Source organism: Podarcis erhardii (assembly GCF_964252035.2).
Source record: "Podarcis erhardii genome assembly, chromosome: 6".
Classification (NCBI taxonomy): domain Eukaryota; kingdom Metazoa; phylum Chordata; class Lepidosauria; order Squamata; family Lacertidae; genus Podarcis; species Podarcis erhardii.
This window is the reverse complement of record NC_138510.1, coordinates 62,370,709-62,392,000: the sequence shown is the minus strand read 5'-3', so window position 1 is coordinate 62,392,000 and position 21,292 is coordinate 62,370,709. Positions and strand designations below refer to the sequence as shown.

The following is a 21,292-nucleotide window of genomic DNA, read 5'->3' as shown; positions in this document are numbered from 1 at the left end:
TTTTAGGACCCACTTTGTTTTTTGTAATTTTGAGTTGTTTTAAACTCCTTTTTATAATATTGTTCAGCACTGTGCTTTAATATGAATGTTGTGTTCTAGTTTTGGTAACCTACCATGGGACTTTAGAGTGAAGGGCAGGCAATAAATGGCAATCATCGTTGTCATCCTCATCCTCATAAACAACCAAAACCACAGAACTATGTGAAATGTATAGTTTGGTCTGAAAAGCATCCTGAGGAGCACTAAAATGCCATACAGGGGGATTATAAAATCTTTAAAGATAAAAGAAAAGGATAAAGTCCATGATGTGTTAGAGGCCTTTGTAGTGGGTGAATATTTTTGGGTGTGTGTGTGTGTTATTCTCTTCAGTGCCTTAATAGTATGATAGGAATTGCTGAGTTACCAATGCTGAGAAGGGCACAAAGTGCAACAGGTGGCAAGTAGAGAGGGTTGTGTCACCTGTCATTAGTGACACAACGTCCAATAGCTGCCCATGGAACTGTGGAACTTGTGCAAGCCACAGTCCATGGATCCCTCACAATGGTAATGGAGGCTTTGGTTGGGAAGAGGCGACAGATAAATTGTATTTTAGTGATGGCATTCTGATGCAAGGACTTCCGCTAGCACAACGGGGCTTCTCCCACTTCCCCCCTGCATGCTCCCACACCACCCCAAATTAGCTGGCAGGTCGTGAAAGAAACCCCGGAACAGATTGTGGGAGGAAGAGAGGTCAGAACGTTCCACCAGGCAAGCAGAACTGTTTAATCATAGAAACATAGAATCGTAGAATTGTAGAGCTGGAAGTCATCTACTCTGCCCCCTTTCAGTACAGGAATCTCAACTAGAACATCCAACCTCTACTTAAAAGCCTCCAAGGAAGAAAAGTCTGCCACCTCTTGTGCGAATCTGTTCCACTGTTGAACAACTCTCATTGCATGACAAGGCCCAGGGCCCTGTAGTTCCCTTATATAATAAACACACACGGACACGGATAATTTAGCTTAATGGGCAAAAATAGGCCACAACTTTATTGGTTGCAGATGTGAGTGGTTTGGCATTGGGTGAACTAGACTATATCCTGACTCCTGCCTGTCTGCAGGAGTTTCCTAAGGGTAAACCACCTATAGGGTGAGCCCGATGATATACATCAAATCAGGGCACCCCCAGGGTCCCTGGTGGGGTCATGGCATGGACCTAGCCCATGCTCAGGCTTTGGAAATAATATACACCCCCGGATCCCTTTAACAGGATACCCTTGTCGAGGAGGGGCAGGCGGAGGCTACAACCACCCCTCCCATCACAAAGGCAACCTGGTGAAGAGGCGAAAAGGAGGCCGCCCCCTGGTCACTCCACAGTTTAAACATCCTGTGGCTATGCCCCCTGGATGCCCCGATTGGTTGGCTGGGGGGGGCGGTGGGGTGACGCGGCAGGGAGTCTCAGTGACATGGGCAGCATCCCTCTGCCCCCAATCTGGGTCACTGGGGGTCCCGGATGCCAGTCTGCAAACCCCCCCCCCCAGGGAAGGGGAGTGGACCTGCCAGAAAGTTCTTCCTGGTTTTGTCTCTGGCCCCACCAAGCAGGGGAGGATTGGGGGCAGTGTGAGTGGTGTGGGGATATGCAGAGGGAGGGGATAAGCCCTGTTGTACTAGTGGAGGCCTTTCATGGGTTTGTGCTGGTGGGGCCAGTTAGCTGGATCCCATTCAATGTCTGCATAATAGACTGTAATGCTGAATAAACTATCCCAAGGTGACTACATCCATCCATGATACCTGATATACAAGACAGGCATTAAATATTTTGTATGTCCCTACTGTTATCCTGATGAAAAACAAAACCTCACATGTAAGATGTTTTCTGGGGGGCACGTACATGCTACAATGGCCCCCCCTCCCCTGGGGAATCTGTGGTGTGTGAATTGACATTTACAGTAAATAAAGTCAGTATTCTTCAATATCAAGGCCATACAACAGCTGCCACCATACTATTAGATATCATATGGTATTTCACTAAAAGAATTTTTTTTTAATGTTATTCTAGAAATAGTTAATTGCAGCAAAAAGGAACTACCTTCCTTTCCTGAAATAATTCCTGTGAAAAATAGTGTAGTTATTCTCCAGCACGTTCCTGACTTTTGGGTTGTTTCCCACCCTGCTTTTTAACCTTCGCCAACAAATATTGTTGTATCATGAAGACAGCAAATCCAAACAATTACATATGTAGTCCAAAGGCATACCCGAGAAAAATCAATATTTGACATCTTTGCAACTCCTTCTTCAGAACAGCGTTCAATAGCCTTTATTCATTATACACTTATATCTCTTTCAGATTTGCCTTTGTCACTAGAAACCCATTTTTTCTCTCCTTTGACTTCCACATAACTTCTTTGCCCTGTACTTTTACAGATGCCTTCTGGCTATAAATACTAATGAAATCTCTTTGCTTAATTCAATTTTGCTGGTACACTTACAGTTATGACCTAACTTTCCCACGAGAGAGAATGATTGAACATTCCAATACCTTATGGATGGGAGCAAACATTCTACAGAACTGGACTGACAATTTCCATAATTATAGAATTCACAGCCTAATGACCTTAAAAAACAATAAAAAGATCTCTTGTTAATTCCATTTCTGTTACTGACATTCAAGATATTTCATTTTTCACAGGACAACAAATTTACTTTTTACTTTCAAAAGAGCACTCTATCCTTTTACCCTAGATTAAATTTTCTGAATGTTGAAGGATTTCATTGAATATTTAGCATTTCTTTGTCTTTTAAAAGTTAGAATATTTATGATCCTTAGAATGCGTTTGACTGATTTATAGCAATCAATTATAAGAGTGCGTTTTCAAATAGCCCCTTTAAAAATGAAGAATAGAATAATTAAAAAGATCAGAAGTCCTCCTTTGCATATAATTATTTCATTATGTCATTACAGAGCAGAAATTGTTTTTGCTGACTGTGAACTATTTTAATTGAGCAAAAGCTGTAGTAATATACAGTAGCAGGCAGTTCTTTTTGAGAATTAAGATCACTAATTGCTTAATTTTTTATGCGGCACAGCTATCCACATTGCATATAAACCTAATGGCTAGGTTCCTTTCCCATGGTATAGACAGACTCAAAGCATAACCTTGCAGTACAGTTAATTGATTTCTTGAACAGGTTTATTGCTTTATTAAACATTCGTTTGGGTGATGATTCACAGTGTATCCACCACAGAGAGCAATCTATGACTACCACCCAAGCACAACACCCTCTCCCCTTGCTACATATAACAGAATGGTAAAATTTCCAGATTGTGAACAGACTTCTGGGGTAGTACCTTACTTGTCTCTATGGACATTGTAACAAAATATCAGTGTCCTATTAACACACCTAGTATCTAATCTAATCTAATAATCTAATTTAATCTAGTCTATCCAATTATGGTACAGATGACTGAGTTATCCATAGCCATTACAAGACCAGGATCCGAAAAGTAAGTATAGTAAATGCAAGGTCAGGCTTGGCCGCAAGCTTATCCCATATTTTCACCTGAGAGATCTGCATCATGAAACACCAAGTTTAAAGGTCGAACTTCTTGGTAACACCTGAATCCAGGCACAATTCATCCATCCAAAAAGTAAGGAACTGGGCATGGTGTGGAGCAGGAGTGCCAACTTGACCCCGTGACCATGGGTGCCCAGGGCCGTGGGTGCCATGCAGAATGCATGGCTCAGGCCCCAAAATTTAAGGGTACCCGGCCCCTTCATGGGGAATTTTGTGAGTGCTTGGGCACCCAAGACACAGGGAGTTGGCACCTATGGTGGGGAGGTCTAAAGAACAGAAAGACAAAAGCTTAAGCAAGCCTAGGATACAGGTGGGTAGGAGTTTATGGAATATATATCCATGGGACAGCATTTTTGTGAAACCATAGGGTTATGCACGCAAGCAGGCCAGGTCAACATCAGCACCTGCCATCCTTAGGCAACTGCTGGAGTTCCAGAGGCCTGGCAGGGCCTACTACTGGTACTTGTTGTGAGTCCTGCTGTAAACATTTCCCCCCTCATCCTGGCACTCCGAGTAACACTAGTAGGCCAGTCTAGGTGGCTTTTCACAAAGCTGCGGCTGTAGTGCTGCTGTGGGGCATTGTGGGAAATTTAAATAGCATCTAGATCCGCCCATCTGCTGTTGTTTGGAGCACTGCCACCTTTGCCTCCAATGCTCACCATCATCATCTGGTAAGCCTTCCAGTGCCCGCTGATAGAACGGGGAGATCCACTATGGGGCTCTTTGCTCAGAACACCTTCAGACTTGCACTGCAAGTAGGTAGAACTGAAATCACTGCAATTTCATGTGGACACTTATCTCCACTATGTCTATTCCCACCAATCACTTTATGCCCAGTGTGATGTGAACCTCTAGATGTTGATAGACTCCAGATCCCATCAGTCTCAGCCAGTATGGCTCATAGTCAAGGATGATGGGAGTTGGAGGTCTATAGCTCCCCTGCTCCTGTTTTATACCATAGAGAACCTGACTTGAGCTCGTGTCAAGTGATAGAACTCGAGACTGACCCACATCACTGACCTTTGGTCTACTAAAATGCTGGGATTTGCTTAGTCTGATGAGTGAATTCTAGGCAATGGGCTGTGTTGACTGAGCACCATGTCAGGCGGAAGCTCACTTCTACCTCTTCTTTTTGCTTTTCCTGCAAGGCGCTGCAGGCTGTTGGTCTTGGAATCCTGCAAGGCATGTGGAGCCTCAGTTATACTCCAGTCTAATCTTTTGTGGTGCTAACCCCCCATTCCTGCCACCAGCAAACAATCCAGCCTTTCAGAAACGTTGGCATTTCTGCCTTGGTGTGCACTGCCAGGATTTCATCAGTGGCCAGGATCATCTCTACCAGGACCATTTCCTTGCAAGCTGTCACTCCTGGGACAGCTGTGGCCAGAGTGCCTATTACAAAGACATTTAGCTGCCATCTGTGGCCTTTGTGCATGCCCAGAGCTTCTCTCCCCCAATGACCTGGAAGATGGGGAAGCTTATTGGTCTCATGTGTGTTCCCTGCTGTCAGTGTTCTCTTCAATAGCCCTGCTGCCTGGCAAGTTTCTCATTCTCTAACTTCCCATTTTTAAAACAATCATGGAAAACAATTGTCACAATTATTTCTTTTAATACTTCAGGTGAGTAGTTTCATTTGCTAAAGCACCTTACAACGTTGACCTTGTTTGCACTTCCAACAACTCTTATCATGTACCACAGCAAAATAAGGGTGATGTGTGGCGAGTTCATAGCCATGCCAAGAAGTGTGCACCCAGGTTGCAGGGCCAGGTTTTGAAGTCAGTAGTCTCAGCCTGCATAATTTTAAAATAAGTGACTTTTAGGGCCTGAGCATTATTTTGTCCAAACCATAGGTCCAATGCTTTCGATTAGTAACAGATATACATCTAAGAAGGACAATAAATACACAATATGTTTTGTGTAAGGATCAGTTATTCAGATGTATATAAAGGATGTAGAGGCAAATCTTGACTTGTGTTAGACTGGACATATAGTCAACTACTGCAAGGGCAGCACAGTACATGGACTGTACCTCAGTGGTAGATGCAGAAGGCTGCAGGTTCAGTAATGATGATGATGATGATGATGATGATGATGATGATGATGATAATAATAATAATAATAATAATAATAATTTATTATTTATATCCCGCCCATCTGGTTGGGTTTCCCCAGCCACTGTGGGTGGCTTCCAACAGAACACCAATAATAATAATAAAAAAGCAACAACATCAAACATTAAAAACTTCCCTAAACAGGGCTGCCTTCAGATGTCTTCTAAAAGTCAGATAGTTGTTTATTTCCTTGACATCTGACAGGACAGCGTCCCACTACCGAGAAGGCCTTCTGCCTGGTTCCCTGCAGCTTCACTTCTTACAGTGAGGGAACTCCCAGAAGGCCCTTGGAGCTGGACCTCTGTCTGGGTTGGACGATGGGGGTGGAGACGCTCCTTCAGATATACTGAGCCGAGGCCGTTTAGGGCTTTAAAGGTCAGCGCCAACACCTTGAATTGTGCTTGGAAACATACTGGGAGCCAATGTAGGTCTCTGGCAATCTCTGGCATCTCCCAGTAGGGCTGGGAAAATGTCCTGCCTCAGAGCTGTTGCTACAAAGTGCAGACAGTACAGAGCTTGATAGGTTAATGTTCTGATGCAGCATTAGGCATCTTCATATTTTCCTGTGTACCCTTATCCCTTCCAACCAAAAGCCAGCATGAATAATGTCAGTCACTTGTGGGAACTGTGGACATTATTCTTACTCCAGGTGTAATTTCAGTGGGGGTTGTATTCAACTAACTTCTACCCGTAGCTGAAATCAATAGCCATAACTAAGGTTCATTAATATCAGTGGGACTTCTCTGGGTGAAAGGTAGTTGAATGCAACCCAGTGAAGCTTGAGCAGACCAACTTTTCAGAGGATTGTGTTTTTAAGCCTAACAATACTGTTTTGTTGTTTAGTCGTGTCCGACTCTTTGTGACCCATGGACCAGAGCAAGCCAGGCACTCCTGTCTTCCACTGCTACCCGCAGTTTGGTCAGACTTTGTTTGTAGCTTCGAGAACACTGTGCAACCATCTCATCCTCTGTCGTCCCCTTCTCCTTGTGCCCTCAATCTTTCCCAACATCAGGTTCTTTTCCAGGGAGTCTTCTCTTCTCATGAGGTGGCCAAAGTATTGGAGCCTCAGCTTCAGGATCTGTCCTTCCAGTGAGCACTCAGGGCTGATTTCCTTCAGAATGGATAGGTTTGATCTTCTAGCAGTCCATGGGACTCTGAAGAGTCTCCTCCAGCACCATAATTACCTGCCTAGTAAAGGAGACCATTTAGTAAAGGGCTAGAGTCATGGTATTCACAATTGGCAGGGTAGATTTTATTGTTTTGGATGGTGCTTTGAGGCTGCTGTGTGGTCTCAGCAGAAACAACATCCTTGGAGTGGAGCGGACATCTCTCTCTCTCTCTCTCTCTCTCTCTCTTTAAAGGAGCGGATATCTCTGAGATGATTAGCATGAGTAAACCAGAGCTGGGCTCTGCTCTGCAACTGTTGAAGCCTACCGGTTCCTGACTACTAAGCCTCAATGATGTGTGAAAAGAGCAACCGATTAGCAGGTCCTCAGTGGTGTTAGTGTCTGGTACACTGCTCTGGGGGCACCAGCCTGGCTCATTTTGAATGCAAATGGCTCCCTTCACCTCAGCTTTGTGAAAGCAGGCGGGTGGGCAGATTTCAGGAAGTGTAGCCTTTTTGCATCCCTGTTAGTCAAGTTTATTCTGTGGAGGGATATTTATTTATCAGTCACTTTTTTGCACTCAAATGCCTCTAAGTGACTTCCACAGGAAAAACAAAGGAACAAAGACATTAAAAGCATATGAAAACAGCAAGAAACAACATCCACACTAAAATACTCACCAGACAATGTATTTAAAAGGAGCAAGTCCTACCCAATCCCACTTGAAGGACACAAGTCCATCTCCACTGGAAGAAGGAAAGAGAGTTTGGACACAATACATACTGATATAAAAAGCTTGGAAATACTGTCTGGTTGTTTCAGGTGCAAATTAAATATTATTCATCATTTCTAATACCAACATGCATAATGTCTAAAGTGCATTATAACCTGTCTCTTCAAAATAATCTGTGAGGGAATAAATTATTGCTCAGCTTTTATAAAATGAGAGATCGAGGCTGAAAGACTGTTTGTCTCCTTAGACTAATCATATGTCCATGACTGAACAAAATGTTAAAAGCCAAGCTTCCCTTTTTGACTTTATTCAGGGATATCGTGTGGAGTCACTAATTAGCAGGGGTGAGGTGTTTATCTACTGAGGAGAAATAAATTCAGCCCCAGTAAAGAGGTGCTAAATAATGGTGCCAATAGCTGTTCTGATCAGAGAATGACTAATGCCCTTGTCTGAACTTAAATGGATGACCCTCTGCAGGAACCAGGATGGGGGGGTGCCCCAAAGGCTAAAATGTCCCAGTCGCCATCCCATATTGTTTGAAAACTATCCAAGAAAGTAAGAGGTTTTTTTTTAAAAAAAATTGGGCAACAAAAACTGCTTTAAAAATTATTGACATCTTCAGTTCTGTGCATATAGTACAGTTCTGTATCTTAGGATATAAAGTGAAGATTTGTTATAAAGACATTATTTAACTAGTTTAAATACTGGGGGAAAGCATAATGTCACTGAGTACTAATAAAAATGAGAAAGATTGAGATAAGCATCTCATACTTCCAGGGTGCTGAGAAACTCTCAGCACCCTGGAAGTATGAGATGCTCATCTCAATCTTTCTCATTTTTATTAGTACTCAGTGATTTATATCAACTCAGGTGATTTATATCACACCTTACCTATGCCCTTATTATTTGCCACCGCACCTTGGTGTAAAAGACACTTTGTGTGTGCTTCCACTTTATTTACACAATGAATTTCTTACTCCTCTTTTCTCAGCTGCAGTGAAATCTGGGCATTCCAGAGACCACCGGGATTCATGGTTCTCCACACGAGTAAAATCCATGACTCTGCCTTTTCCTCAATCCACTTGTGTTTCTGTGTAATGTGTGAACCTTCATTGAACAACTTTCCTATCTACAAGACGCCAGTTACTGGTGAATATCAAGCTATCGGTTGGGAAAAACTAGGCCAAGGAAATCGTTGTTGAAGAATTGTGTCTTATATCCCCTTTGACCTAGGAGAATGTTTGACATGATGTTGAAGATCCATGATGAGGATCTATCATGTCTTTCAAAGAAAAAGAAATAGCAGGGAAGGTGAGGTGTGTAGTTCAAATTATGACAGTGAGTGGTACAGGGCGAGGGGTAAACCTGCTTTCCCAATTAAAATTTGCTATTTGCTCCATGGGGGGACGGGGACGGGGACGACGACAACGATTTCAAATTATTCATATGAAATTCTCCCTTTCTCAGTAAATAGCAGCAGTGGCAGTGATTTTAAGTGCGGAACAACCTCCTATCCCCAGTGTAGTTTAGTATTTAGTAGTTTAGTATTTAGTAGTTTAGTATTTAGAGCGTTATTCTAGAAGTAGGGAAACCTGAGTCCACTTCCCCGGTCAGTTGCAAATCACAAGTACAACCTTAGCCAGCCATGACCTGTCTCTGTCTTCCTCACAAGGTTGTTGTGTGAATAAGAGGTGAGTACAGAAAATAAAAAATCATAGAATGAACATCTTACAAAGGAAAAGAAAATATCCTTTTTATAACAACATTTATGTGGGCCAAGCAATTGGTTGTAAAAATAAGAAGCAATCTGCATCCTTACTATGGAGTGTGAAATTGCAGAAACAAATCCTTTCAAAGTTACTAGTTTGTGCACTTTGTTGCAAAAAAAAAAGAGAGAGAAGCTCTGTTGGAGAAATGTTTTATGCAAATAGTTTTTAATATTTAAATATATTTTACAGTGACAGTTTTATTACATAACCAACCAGGGGTTGGGAAAGGGGGGTGTTGTTTGATTATGTTGAGATGATACTCTATTATCTTATGATACAGGCTGTATCCTTTTTATAACAGAAAATGGAAACAACGGCGTCCTTGACCTTCAGAAGAAATTGACTTGCCTAGCTTAACTATTCAAACAAACAACTGTATACTGTCTGCAATGCCGATGATGTTCTTGATTTACTGTAAATGGGGTGACTTTAATGAACTAAATTACGTTATTGAAATGCATTTAGTGAATGATTCCACCATTCTCTCCTAAGCATTCTTTCTATGCTAAAGTGTGCCGTAAATGATATGATATGGAACATATGTGCTGTATTCATAATTTAACTGTTCTAGGGTATGCCTACTTAGGATGCTGTGAAGAACGAGTCTTTATTTACCTGCTGAAATGAAAGTGATTTTTCAGGAAATTTCTGTGACTCCCTGACCTTGACAGAATTACGGTTTTCACATGGATGAGCCGTTGGAATGATTTACAAAAAAACAAAACCTGAATGGCATAAACAGAGAGTATCCCTTAGCATCAGTCACATACTGTGTGTCTTGACTCCCTCCTCGCTGTCTCCATTGAACTAACATTTTGTAACACTGCTACAGAAATAATTTGCTTTTAACGATGGTCATCTTTGTCTGTCGTCAACAGTTGGGAGGGGGGAATCTGTGCCCCTCCAAATATTATTGGACTGCAGCTCCCAATATCATTGACCATTCTGGGAGAGCGTGAGGTTATTGTGAGAACATCTGGATGCCAATAACATCTGGAGAGACACATGTTCCCTACTCCTGCTCTAAGAACTGGGATGCTGAGTCATATACAGAGCAAGTAAATACGCATATTTACTCAGAGGGCAGTACCAGCCACTGAGCTTGATGAGTTGAATGTTCTTAAGATATTAGACTTAATTTTTTGGAATTCAGCCTTTATGACTCCCAAATCCTTTATTTACCATTGTGGATCCATTTGAATAACATGGAGAGGCATGGGCAATTTCTTATTTTTTTTCTACTGGAAATCAATCCCATTTTCTATTGGGCAATTAACTGAACCAATGTAGGTGATATAGCTTTAAAGATTACTGTCTTAAAAGTTATTGCAGCTACCTTGGTTCAATTACCTGCCCAATAAGGAGGTACGAGAGAAAACCTTTCCATAGATGGACTGGATGTGGTCCAAATTGGAAGTCATATGGCTCTGGCAACTTTCAGAGATACTTCCCTATTCTTTTCTGCACTGGTTCTTGTGGAATTCTCTCCCCAGGGAGGCTTCATTGTACACCTTTAGGCGCCAGGCGAAAACTTTCCTCTTCAACCAGGCCTTTGTCTGATTAACATTCAATGTCCTTTTCCATGTGTTTGTGTTATGGGTTTGCTATGTTCTTGTTCTTGTTTTTTTTATGTACTTGGTGTTTTTATTTTCTGTTTCTATGTTGTGAACTGCCCCGAGATCTATGGATCTACACATTTAATAAATGATAGTAATAGTAAATAAAATTAATTTCCTGATGTGGATTAACATGCTCCTTGCAATCTGACATATTAGATGTCTAAGGAAGATAGCTGTAATGGCCAACTAGCTATTGGTAAACCTACATGGAGCCTCCAGGTGTAGAACAAGTATACCTTTGAATACTAGAAGTTGGATTACTTCTTTGTGCCTTGCTTATGACCCCTTCTGGAGGCATTTGACTTCCTGATGCTGGAAACAGAATATTAGCTAAATGGAGATGGATCTGATCCCAGAAGAAATTTATTATGTTCTTAAGTGTCAGTATTACACAAAGGAAAGCCCTGTTGCCCGTCAACTGACAATAGCAGAAGTCCATGTTTCCACAGCAGTTGCTACCATTCAATATGGTGACTAAGATTTTGTAAAAGCAAGAATCTCTTCTTCTTTTTAAGAAGTGGCTTTTGGATAGTTGCTGTGCAGCTTATCACCAGCCAGATCCTGCCCCAGAAATGTCAGTCCCTGCTTGGAGCAGACAGAATAAGCATAATTAGAGATACGCTGGCAGGATATTTTAACACTGATGGTGACAATGTTTAAATTTTTAATCAGGCATGTAACATAAAAAGCACATCACGTGAAACGGGCAAAGAAAATGGGCAAATACTGATGGACTGTTTGACACTTTATTTCGCTGATGGAAACGAACGTCGATAAACATTATTTATCATAAATGACAGAAGAGGAGGTGAGTTACTAATAAAACCTACATAGTGAAAATGGTGATTCTCAGAAACAGTGCTTCTGTTAAGGCAGTTTTGTGCAAATCAGCAAAGGGGGAAGCTTTTTCATGCTACTATAATATGTATGTAGAAGATGTATTCAAGTGAGAGAGAAGCATGTACACATACTCTCTGTACACCTATTGAAATCAATGGATTTAAGTTAGGCATGTCTGAGAATGACTTTGTTGGATTCAACCCTCAGCTTGGATAGCTCAGTTGGTTAGAGCATGGTGCTGATAACACCTAGGTTGCAGGTTCAATCCCCATGTAGGACATCTGCATTTGCCTGCATCGTAGGGGGTTGGACTAGATCAGGCATAGGCAAACTCAGCCCTCCAGATGTTTTCAGACCACAATTCTCATCATCCCTAGCTAACAGGACCAGTGGTCAGGGATGATGGGAATTGTAGTCTCAAAACATCTGGAGGGCCGAGTTTGCCTATGCCTGGACTAGATGATTCTCAGGGTCTCTTCCAACTCTATGATTCTACTCTTCTAGAAGTCTACTCAGAAGTAAGCTACACTGAGTTCAATGAGACTTACTCCCAGGTAAGCAAATAAAGGATTGCAACTTATTCTTCCCCACCCCTTTTAATGCTCCAGCCAAATTCTGTACCCAAAAGCTTTAATCACTTCCTGAGATTAGGCCAAATTGCACAGACTAGATGTAATGGTGAATGTGCCTTTGCTTCTTTAATAAACAGAGTTTAGAATAATAAATATATCCACGTTGGTTTACTGAATAAGAAGATGCTACTTAAAATAAGGGCAGCAGCATGATTACGAGAGAGGAAATAATCAAGTAAAGGCAGAGGATATTTGGGGAAAACTACAACTCCCACCAGCCACAGCCAGCATAGCTAATGGTCAGGGATGGTGGGAGTTGTAGTCCAAACCATATGGAGGGCACCAGGTTGGGAAAAGTTGTCCTAAGGTTGCAATCCAGTGCCCATTTCCCTGAAAGTATATCTCACTGAAGTCAGTAGGACTTCAGAATCAACAGTGTATATCAGTGATGGGGAGCCTATAACCCTCTAGTTGTTGCTAGAGGACAGTTCCTGTAATCCTTGACAATTATCTGTGCTGGCCAGCATTGGTGGTAGCTTGGGTCCAAAAGCATCTAGAGGACCACAGATTCTCCTGCCCTGCTGTAATCATAGAATCATAGAGTTGGAAGAGACCACAAGGGCCATCGAGTCCAACCCCCTGGGGTCCAATCTACTAATCCTTTAGTAGACATTGACATCTCACCAAATCCAGGAGCATAAGAGGATTTCATGAACACAGTTGTAGGCTGAATTAAGAACTAACAAATCAAAGTTTAAACCAGACAAGGCAGATATGATGATACAGTAGTAGACTCACCTCAAACAGATGGGGCTGTAATCTTGCCTGGTCAAGATGTATTACAAGATTCACAGTTTTGTGGAAATCTGTACTCTTTGGTGGTGGTTGAATTTCAAAGTACCTTTTGGTGAAATGCAACAAACTGTAACATTTGGTAGAGAATTACCACCTGAAACTCCCTACTCCCATACAAACCTGCCCAATCTTGAGATAGGCCTGTGAGGCCCTGCTCTCTAGTCTGTTCATATGTAAGATCTTGCAGATGGAAGCGAGAGACGGGGCTTTTTCGGTGGTTGTACCACAATCATACCACTTCTTTCCAGTGAAGATTCACCGGGCTCCATTCATCAGGCATTAAGTGTGATGAAAACATGTGAAGGGGGTGCAGTGGTGAGGTAGCCTGCATACATAGTTGTTCACATTGAACTTAACTCAAGAAGGGTAAAGGTGTTCAGCAGATAGTCTGTACTGGTGGAGGCTCTCCCCATGGTTCAGAACCCTGGAAAATCAGGGTTCTAAACCATATGGAGAGTCTCCATGAGGGTAGGAGTGTGATGAGTTGAGTGTGATGGAAAAAAAGGATTGGTAGGGTGAAGCTAGTGTGCTTATCTCTGTTATCCTTCTCATGTGTTTTCATAACACTTAATGATAATCTCTGAACAGGACACTTTTAAAAATTTAGGCTACCTTTTAATCAATAGCCTGTTTTATGATGCTTGTGATGAAGTTTTAGTACCGCTGCCTTTTGATAGTTTACTACTGATGTCTTTCTATTGTTGCTCTCTTTTAATGATGCATTTTTAAATTGTTGTTTATTATGTGGTAATGTCTTTTTTTTAATTGTAAGCTGTTTGGTTATTATTTCAATGCACAAAACTGACTTCAGAGAGACACAGGGATGGTGAACATCTTTTGAAGTCTTGGAGTTCCACATTCCACAGCCCTGCATCTTTATATGAGGAAAAGGTTTTGAATCTTATGACTGTGTGATGTCAGAAACGAAGATTTCTGGAGGGCCAGTTTTAGATGCTCTAACTTTATCTTGTTTTTGATGGCATTGAGAGGGATTGCTCTGGTTTCTTCAAAGAAACCACTTAGCATCACCATAACTATTGTGATCAGGAGATTCAGGATTACATTGCCCTTCTTCCCTAAGGGAAAGTTCAAAATTTTGCTTCTCTTACACTTATGAACCTCTGAGTTATCATCGTACCTTCCTTACCATTAAATTGTAGTTGCTACATAATCTTCCTCCAAATTGTCTAAGGTTTCCCCTACATTAAGATAAGATTTTTAATTTTAATTGCGACCTCAACAGACTGCTTTGGAAGCTCATAATTAAAACACAAATTAACAAAGCACCCTGATGCATATCTGCTCAAAAGTAGGTGCCATTCCGTTCAATAAGGACTTACCGTACTTCCAAGTACAGTAATTATATATAAATTTCCAGGCTATGGCTGCAATCCTATACACTTACCTGTGAATAAGTCCCATTGAGCTCAATGGGGTTTATTATTTCTGAGTAGACATATTTAGGCTTCTCTGTAAATAACAGAATAGAATTGGAATCTATGACACCAAGATTACGAAGGCAAATGAATAATAAATTTATGCATCTAGAGAAAAATCCTGAACTAAACAGCAGACTTGATGCTGACAAAGTCTCAAAAAGATTAACACATAATGTATGAAATGAAGGATAAAAACCAAAACAACAAAATGGCAAAAAAATCTCCACCTTATTGTACACTGTGTGCGCTTGTGTCCAAATCAATGTTCCTGAGCAGATTTGATATCCGATTCAGTGGCTCACTGAAAATTCATGTTCGGTTTAGAGGCAGTCTCAAAGGGCTTGACCATGCCAAGTGTGTTTGCATATAGGCCACTTATTGAACTGAGGTCCATTTCCATGTGCAATCTTCAGGTCAGGCCTAGCCAGCTCATTGTAGAATCAGGCAGATACGGTGAGGGATTAGTGAAATCGTTAAATGAAGTTTTCCAATATATACTCAGAAACATTATTAATTTACTAGGACGAAGGCTGCGGGAATCTAATTTACAGTAGAGGCAGACAGCCCTTATTAGAGCCCTTAGGGAGAAAAAATAAAGTTTCAATCCCTCATAGCAGCAGAGGAATTCTAAAAATGTACCCATTTTCTTTTCATTTTCATTTTCGTTTTGTTTTGTTTTGTTCTAAAGATCTGGAAGATCAATTGGCCAAGATGGTTCATTTGGGTTTTGAGAGTTTAACACTCTGCATCCATCGAACATTTACATATGCAGCTGAAGAAAAAAACCCATGTTGGGGGAAATTAAAACAACAAAACTTGATTGCATATCATGATTTCATATTTTGCAGATGTTAATATTTAATCATATGCAGAGCCATTTAGCTTAAGTACATTAATGTAACTCATTTAAAAGAGACCCGTAATGGTCGCCTATTAACTCCCAGTCTGGATGTTATCCATGTTGCCCTGCTGGTGAGGCCAGAGGGAGTGTATCCTATTGGCACCCACTGAGATTGCTCTGATCTGTTGAAAATCCTGTTAAAATCTAATTACTCAAGAGAACCATCCAGTGAATAGCTAATGAGCTGCAGGAAACCCACCAAAAGAAATTCTCCTTTAATACAGAATGAAACGTCTTCTGTCTTTCAATTACAGCCATCCCACATGAACATAATTATGCTCTTATGGAATGTGACTCTTATTTGTTGTTTTTAATTACTGGTACATGCCACTGGTCACATGCAAAAAAAAAATGATTTAATTTTCCCGTCCTGGGTAAATGTTGGTGAAAAGCTTAATACTCAAGCGCGTTTGATAACGGTTTATAGTTATCTCTACCTTGTTGGATGACCAGATGTTAAGCACATCAAGGGGCATGGAAGGGAGAAGGAAGTGGAGAAAAAAGCCAGGCCACAGCGCATGGTTTTAAGGATGCTAGCCTTGATAATGACAGCCTTGGAAAAGGGTTTGTGGGAATATGATTTCTGTAGTTTTGCTGGATCATATATCAGCCTAAGTTTTCCGTGTGCAGTTATTAAAATATGACTTCACAAGAAAAGAAATGATGAATGTGAATTGTATATACTTGTGAAGAAGAGCAAGGAGATGTACAACATAAAACAACCCCCCTCTAAAATCCAGTGTCTTTCTTCTTTTTTCTCCTGAAAGCAATTTTACATGACCAAAAGGCATGTTGCTGTTGCTGCTATTTACCTGCCCTCTACCCTAAGATCCAAGGGACACGGGTGGCGCTGTGGGTTAAACCACAGAGCCTAGGGCTTGCAGATCAGAAGGTCGGCGGTTTGAATCCCTGCGAAGGGGTGAGCTCCCATTGCTCGGTCCCTGCTCCTGCCAACCTAGCAGTTTGAAAGCACGTCAAAGTGCAAGTAGATAAATAGGTACTGCTCCGGCAGGAAGGAATGGATGAATAGACTTTATTTGCGTAGCCGACAGGCCATAGCATCAAAGGACAAACACCGACAAAAATACATTACGAATATAGTTACCATAAAATCTTATGACCTATTAAAACCCTAGGTGTTTCCGTGTGCTTCTCTGCTTCGCCAGAAGCGGCTTAGTCATGCTGGCCACATGACCCGGAAGCTGTACGCCGGCTCCCTCAGCCAATAAAGCGAGATGAGCGCCGCAACCCCAGAGTCGGCCACGACTGGACCTAATGGTCAGGGGTCCCTTTACCTTTACCCTTACCCTAAGATCCAAGGGGAGATAACCACAGTTAAAACACAGTATTAAAAACAGTTTAAAACAACTTACAATAATGGAGTTAAGGTGGGTCTGCCTTAGGTATCAAGAGTGAGGGTAAATTACAATTACAATTAATTTCATGTTGAGCTTCTGGGTTTGGAGAATCTATATGGATCTTGGTATCTAACATAGTACAGAGCAGAAGTCCTTCTTGTGGGGTATACTGCTGTTTTCAGCTGCCTCTGAAGACTGGCTTGCATTGACTCATGACACCATGGGCTTCCTTATGGCAGGAGTGGGGCCATACCTTCTTTGTGGACAACTTTCATGGGGCCACATTCCCTTGTGATAGGTAGAGTCATAGGCATAAAGTGGGTGGGCAATGGATGTGACTCCTACCTTTGTAGAGCAGGCTTCATTCCAGCCCTGCATGATTTAGTCACGCGCTCAGCCACACCCACTTCCATCCAAGGTAATCAAGAGGCATTATTATCACAGTGAAGAACATAGTCCACCCAGGCAAAAGCAATCAAGGAAGGCATGGAGCAGGACCAGTGAGGATGTGGTATGGCCAAGTGAGATTCCCAAGGGCCAGACAGAGTGGCTTGGAGCACTGCATTTAGTGCCTAGCCATGTAGATCTTCACCTCTGCCCTATAGCAATAGAAGACTGTGTCTACACTGTGAAAAACCTGCCCAATCCCTTCTTCACTCCCGCTTCATTCAGTGGTGCTGATTTTCTCCCTATACCAAGCTACTAACACCATAAAGGTAAAGGTAAAGAGACCCCTGACCATCGTGGGTGACTCTGGGGTTGCGGTGCTCATCTCACTTTACTGGCCGAGGGAGCTGGCGTACAGCTGGTCATGTGGCCAGCATGACTAAGCCGCTTCTGGTGAAACCAGAACACTGCACAGAAACACAGTATACCTTCCCACTGGAATGGTACCTATTTATTTACTTGCACTTTTGACGTGCTTTTGAACTGCTAGGTTGGCAGGAGCAGGGACCGAGCAATGGGAGCTCACCCCGTTATGGGGATTCTGATCAGCAAGCTCTAGGCTCTGTGGTTTAACCCACAGCGCCACCCGCGTCCCTGGCTAACTGGCTAACACCATAGTGTCAGTCAATGCATTGCAGCTAGCTGGCAGGACAGTGGCCAAGGATAAGGTGAGTCCATTGCTGCACTTGCTTCACAGCTGCTCCAGCTTTTAACTAAACCTATGTTTACTGTACTGGTCAAAGCTCCCCAAAGTGCATCCTAGTTCTCACAAACATAAGTGGTGCAGGTTGCTATGCTAGACCACCATGCTGGGAGGGGATGGTTGGAGCAGCTTAAATTACTTAAAGATCCACCATATGTAAACATTCTGTATATAAAACATTGGCAAAAGAAGGCCCTTCTCCCTGGCATATTTTATTTTTATGTGCAGTTACACCCCCCCCCCCGCGAGATAAATGCCCACAAGTTACCATCCCATATGTTGTTTGTGAGAATTAGCATGAGCTCTAAAGAGTCACAGGAAATTTGGTTTATTGCATTGTGAAGCATTCACACAAGCGCACAACCACTTTACCCACATTCTTGGCAGGCAAGCTTTGTCCTGTAAATGGGCTCTTAATTTTGTTTGTCAAGTTCTTCATCAGGCTAGACTTGGGTTACCTCAAGTAAAGTGACATTTTCATTAAAAGGGCTGAACTATTTAATCTGCTGATTACATAGCTCCACCCATGATTTGATATGATGTTCTTGCTAGCATTCAGCTTGGCTTAATAAAAATAAAATAAAATATAAAATAAAATAAAATTAAGCAGCTGGGCCCTATTAGCTGAATCTTGATTACTCGCATTGCTTAATGGTCTGGATTGTCTGTTTGCATCCCTTGTAGTTCTACACCAGTTGTAATCATATCTGATTAATCTCTTCTCTTCAGTGCTTTGATGATCAGAAAAATGTTTATCTTTCTCTACACCATTGAGAAAAATGAGGTTGTGTGCTACAAACTGTGGTTGTATCAAGAAAGGTCTGGTGCTATATGCATGGATATGTAGGATTTAGTCCAAACCACTGCATGGCAAACCAACCACTTTATTGAGAGCAAACTCTGACACACATTAGGCATGAAAAAAGGCTACCAGAAATCTACCTTTGCAACTGCTCCTAGCTCTAGTCTGTGGAGCTCTATAAAACCTGGAATGGAATTGCTCCAGACTCTGGGGAACAGGAACACATAAAACATGGAGTGGATTATCTTAACATTCCAGGATGCTGTTGCCATGGTGACTTTGTTTAAAAACTTGCATAATAATGCCTATGCTCTTTAAATGTTTGACAGAGCTGAGGGTGATTCTGTTGAGATAAGAATGCTCAGCCTAATCTATGCACATTTATGTCAATGTAAGCTTCATTGGGACTTAAAGGTAAAGGTAAAGGGACCACTGACCATTAGGTCCAGTCATGGACGACTCTGGGGTTGTGGCACTCATCTCGCTTTATTGGCCGAGGGAGCCAGTGTACAGTGGCCAGTATGACTAAGCCACTTCTGGCAAACCAGAGCAGTGCACGGAAATGCCGTTTACCTTTCCACCAGAGTGGTACCTATTTATCTACTTGCATTTCGTGCTTTCGAACTGCTAGGTTGGCAGGAGCAGGGACTGAGCAACAGGAGCTCACCCTGTCGCGGGGATTTGAACCGCCAACCTTCTGATCGGCAAGCCCTAGGCTCTGTGGTTTAACCCACAGCGCCACGCACATTGGGACTTTGGAAAAGGTAAAGGGACCCCTGATCATTAGGTTCAGTCGTGACCAACTCTGGGGTTGTGGCGCTCATCTCGTTTACTGGCTGAGGGAGATGGCGTACAGCTTCCGGGTCATGTGCCCAGCATGACTAAGCCGCTTCTGGCGAACCAAAGCAGCACACAGAAATGCCATTTACCTTCCCACTAGAGCAGTACCTATTTATCTACTTGCACTTTGATGTGCTTTTGAACTGCTAGGTTGGCAGGAGCAGGGACCGAGCAACGGGAGCTCACCCCGTCGTGGGGATTCGAACAGCCAACCTTCTGATCGGCAAGTCCTAGGCTCTGTGGTTTAACCCACAGCGCCACCCACGACCCTTGCATTGGGACTTACTTTCAACTAAATACGCGTGGGAGTGCTAATTTTTGACAGTTTGGGTTTCATTTGGTTAAAGGAAATTTGGCAAGCCCCTGAAAAGCGCGGGGTGAAATTGGATCACAAAATGTGTCAGAATGCTTACTGTCAGAACTGCTAAGGGAGACAAAGGTGCTTCAAGGGTCATGAAGTACCACACATTCTCTAAGACATTTTAAAAGATGTAAATGTTCACAGGTAAAAGTTGACAGAAAGATGGCAGCCACATGGGTGGCAGATGGGTTGCCAACTTGCCAACTAGGTCTTATATCAAAAAGATTACAGCATGGGCTTTAAGGCATTCATGTTGTTGCTATTGTATTTAGGACTAGGATGTAATGTTGAAGCGCAGGAGTTCTTTTCCCTCATGCACAAAGAGAAGCACTCCATATAGAATAATGCATTAGGATCACCTGACAGTTACTGTATAGAATAAGTGTGAGCTGGGGAAAGGGTTGTGTAGTGGCTAGTATACTGGAATCTAGCTGGCAAGACCAAGCCAGGGCTGGCTCAATACATTTGGACACCTGAACCAAACCACAAAATGGTGTCCTCCTACCGGGGAAGAACGGGTGGGTGACGATCTACATTGTGGTAGTGGGTGATGCATTCCTTGGAGGCCAGATATGGTGGCCCTGTGGATCCTGCCTTGCCTCATGTGTAGGCCTGCCCTGTGATCAGCCCTGTGGCATGACTGCAGATTCATATAGGATATGTTTACAGTAGCGTAATAAAGTGATGATAAGGACAGACTGCTCTTTGCCATGCAGGTAGGATCAAAAATAATGGAAACAGACTTTATAACACTGGATCTATAATCTTGGATCTCAATAAAGTGGCCTTGATTCTGTGACTAACAGGTTCTCTAATGCAATGCTTTCTTTCTTCTTCTTTTAATTTTTTTTAAAAAACACCTATTTATGTACATGTATAACTAGCCGAAGTAATTATAACATTTAAAAATAAATTGCTATCATACTCTTAGTACCATAAGGAACCTATAAAACTGACCTCAATGAATCCTAACAAATTAAAAGGTTTTATTAGTCTATAATTTGAAAATTATTGCTGCGATTATCGTAGGGATGATAATTACGCTGGAGGGAACAACTTAACTGGGTCAAAAGTGCCTCAAACTTTTACAGATTACAAAGGAATATGTGTGTTCAGTGTCAAGTCACAAGCCTAGGTTGGAAGACTCTAGGCAGAAGAACACCCTTTTCTGAGAAAGCAAGAAATCTGCTCTGTTGCATAGATGCCTTTCTCTGGTTTTAAAACATTTGATGGTTTCTTTAATCAGTGAGCTCCTTGCTCCAATCCAGAGCCCCACCTGCATATA

The 21,292-nt window shown here is 42.1% G+C and overlaps 1 long non-coding RNA gene across 2 annotated transcripts; it reads left to right on the top strand.

The window, feature by feature from the left end:
- Window positions 1-609: 609 nt before the first annotated feature.
- LOC309344670 lies at window positions 610-10,939 on the top strand. Of its 2 annotated transcripts, XR_014157832.1 has the most exons (4): window positions 3,432-3,483; window positions 4,703-5,170; window positions 8,493-8,650; window positions 9,572-10,939. It is a non-coding gene; the product is annotated as an uncharacterized lncRNA (long non-coding RNA). The 2 variants fall into 2 exon arrangements; XR_014157831.1 differs by lacking the exons at window positions 3,432-3,483; window positions 4,703-5,170 and adding an exon at window positions 610-747.
- The last annotated feature ends 10,353 nt before the right edge of the window (window positions 10,940-21,292 follow it).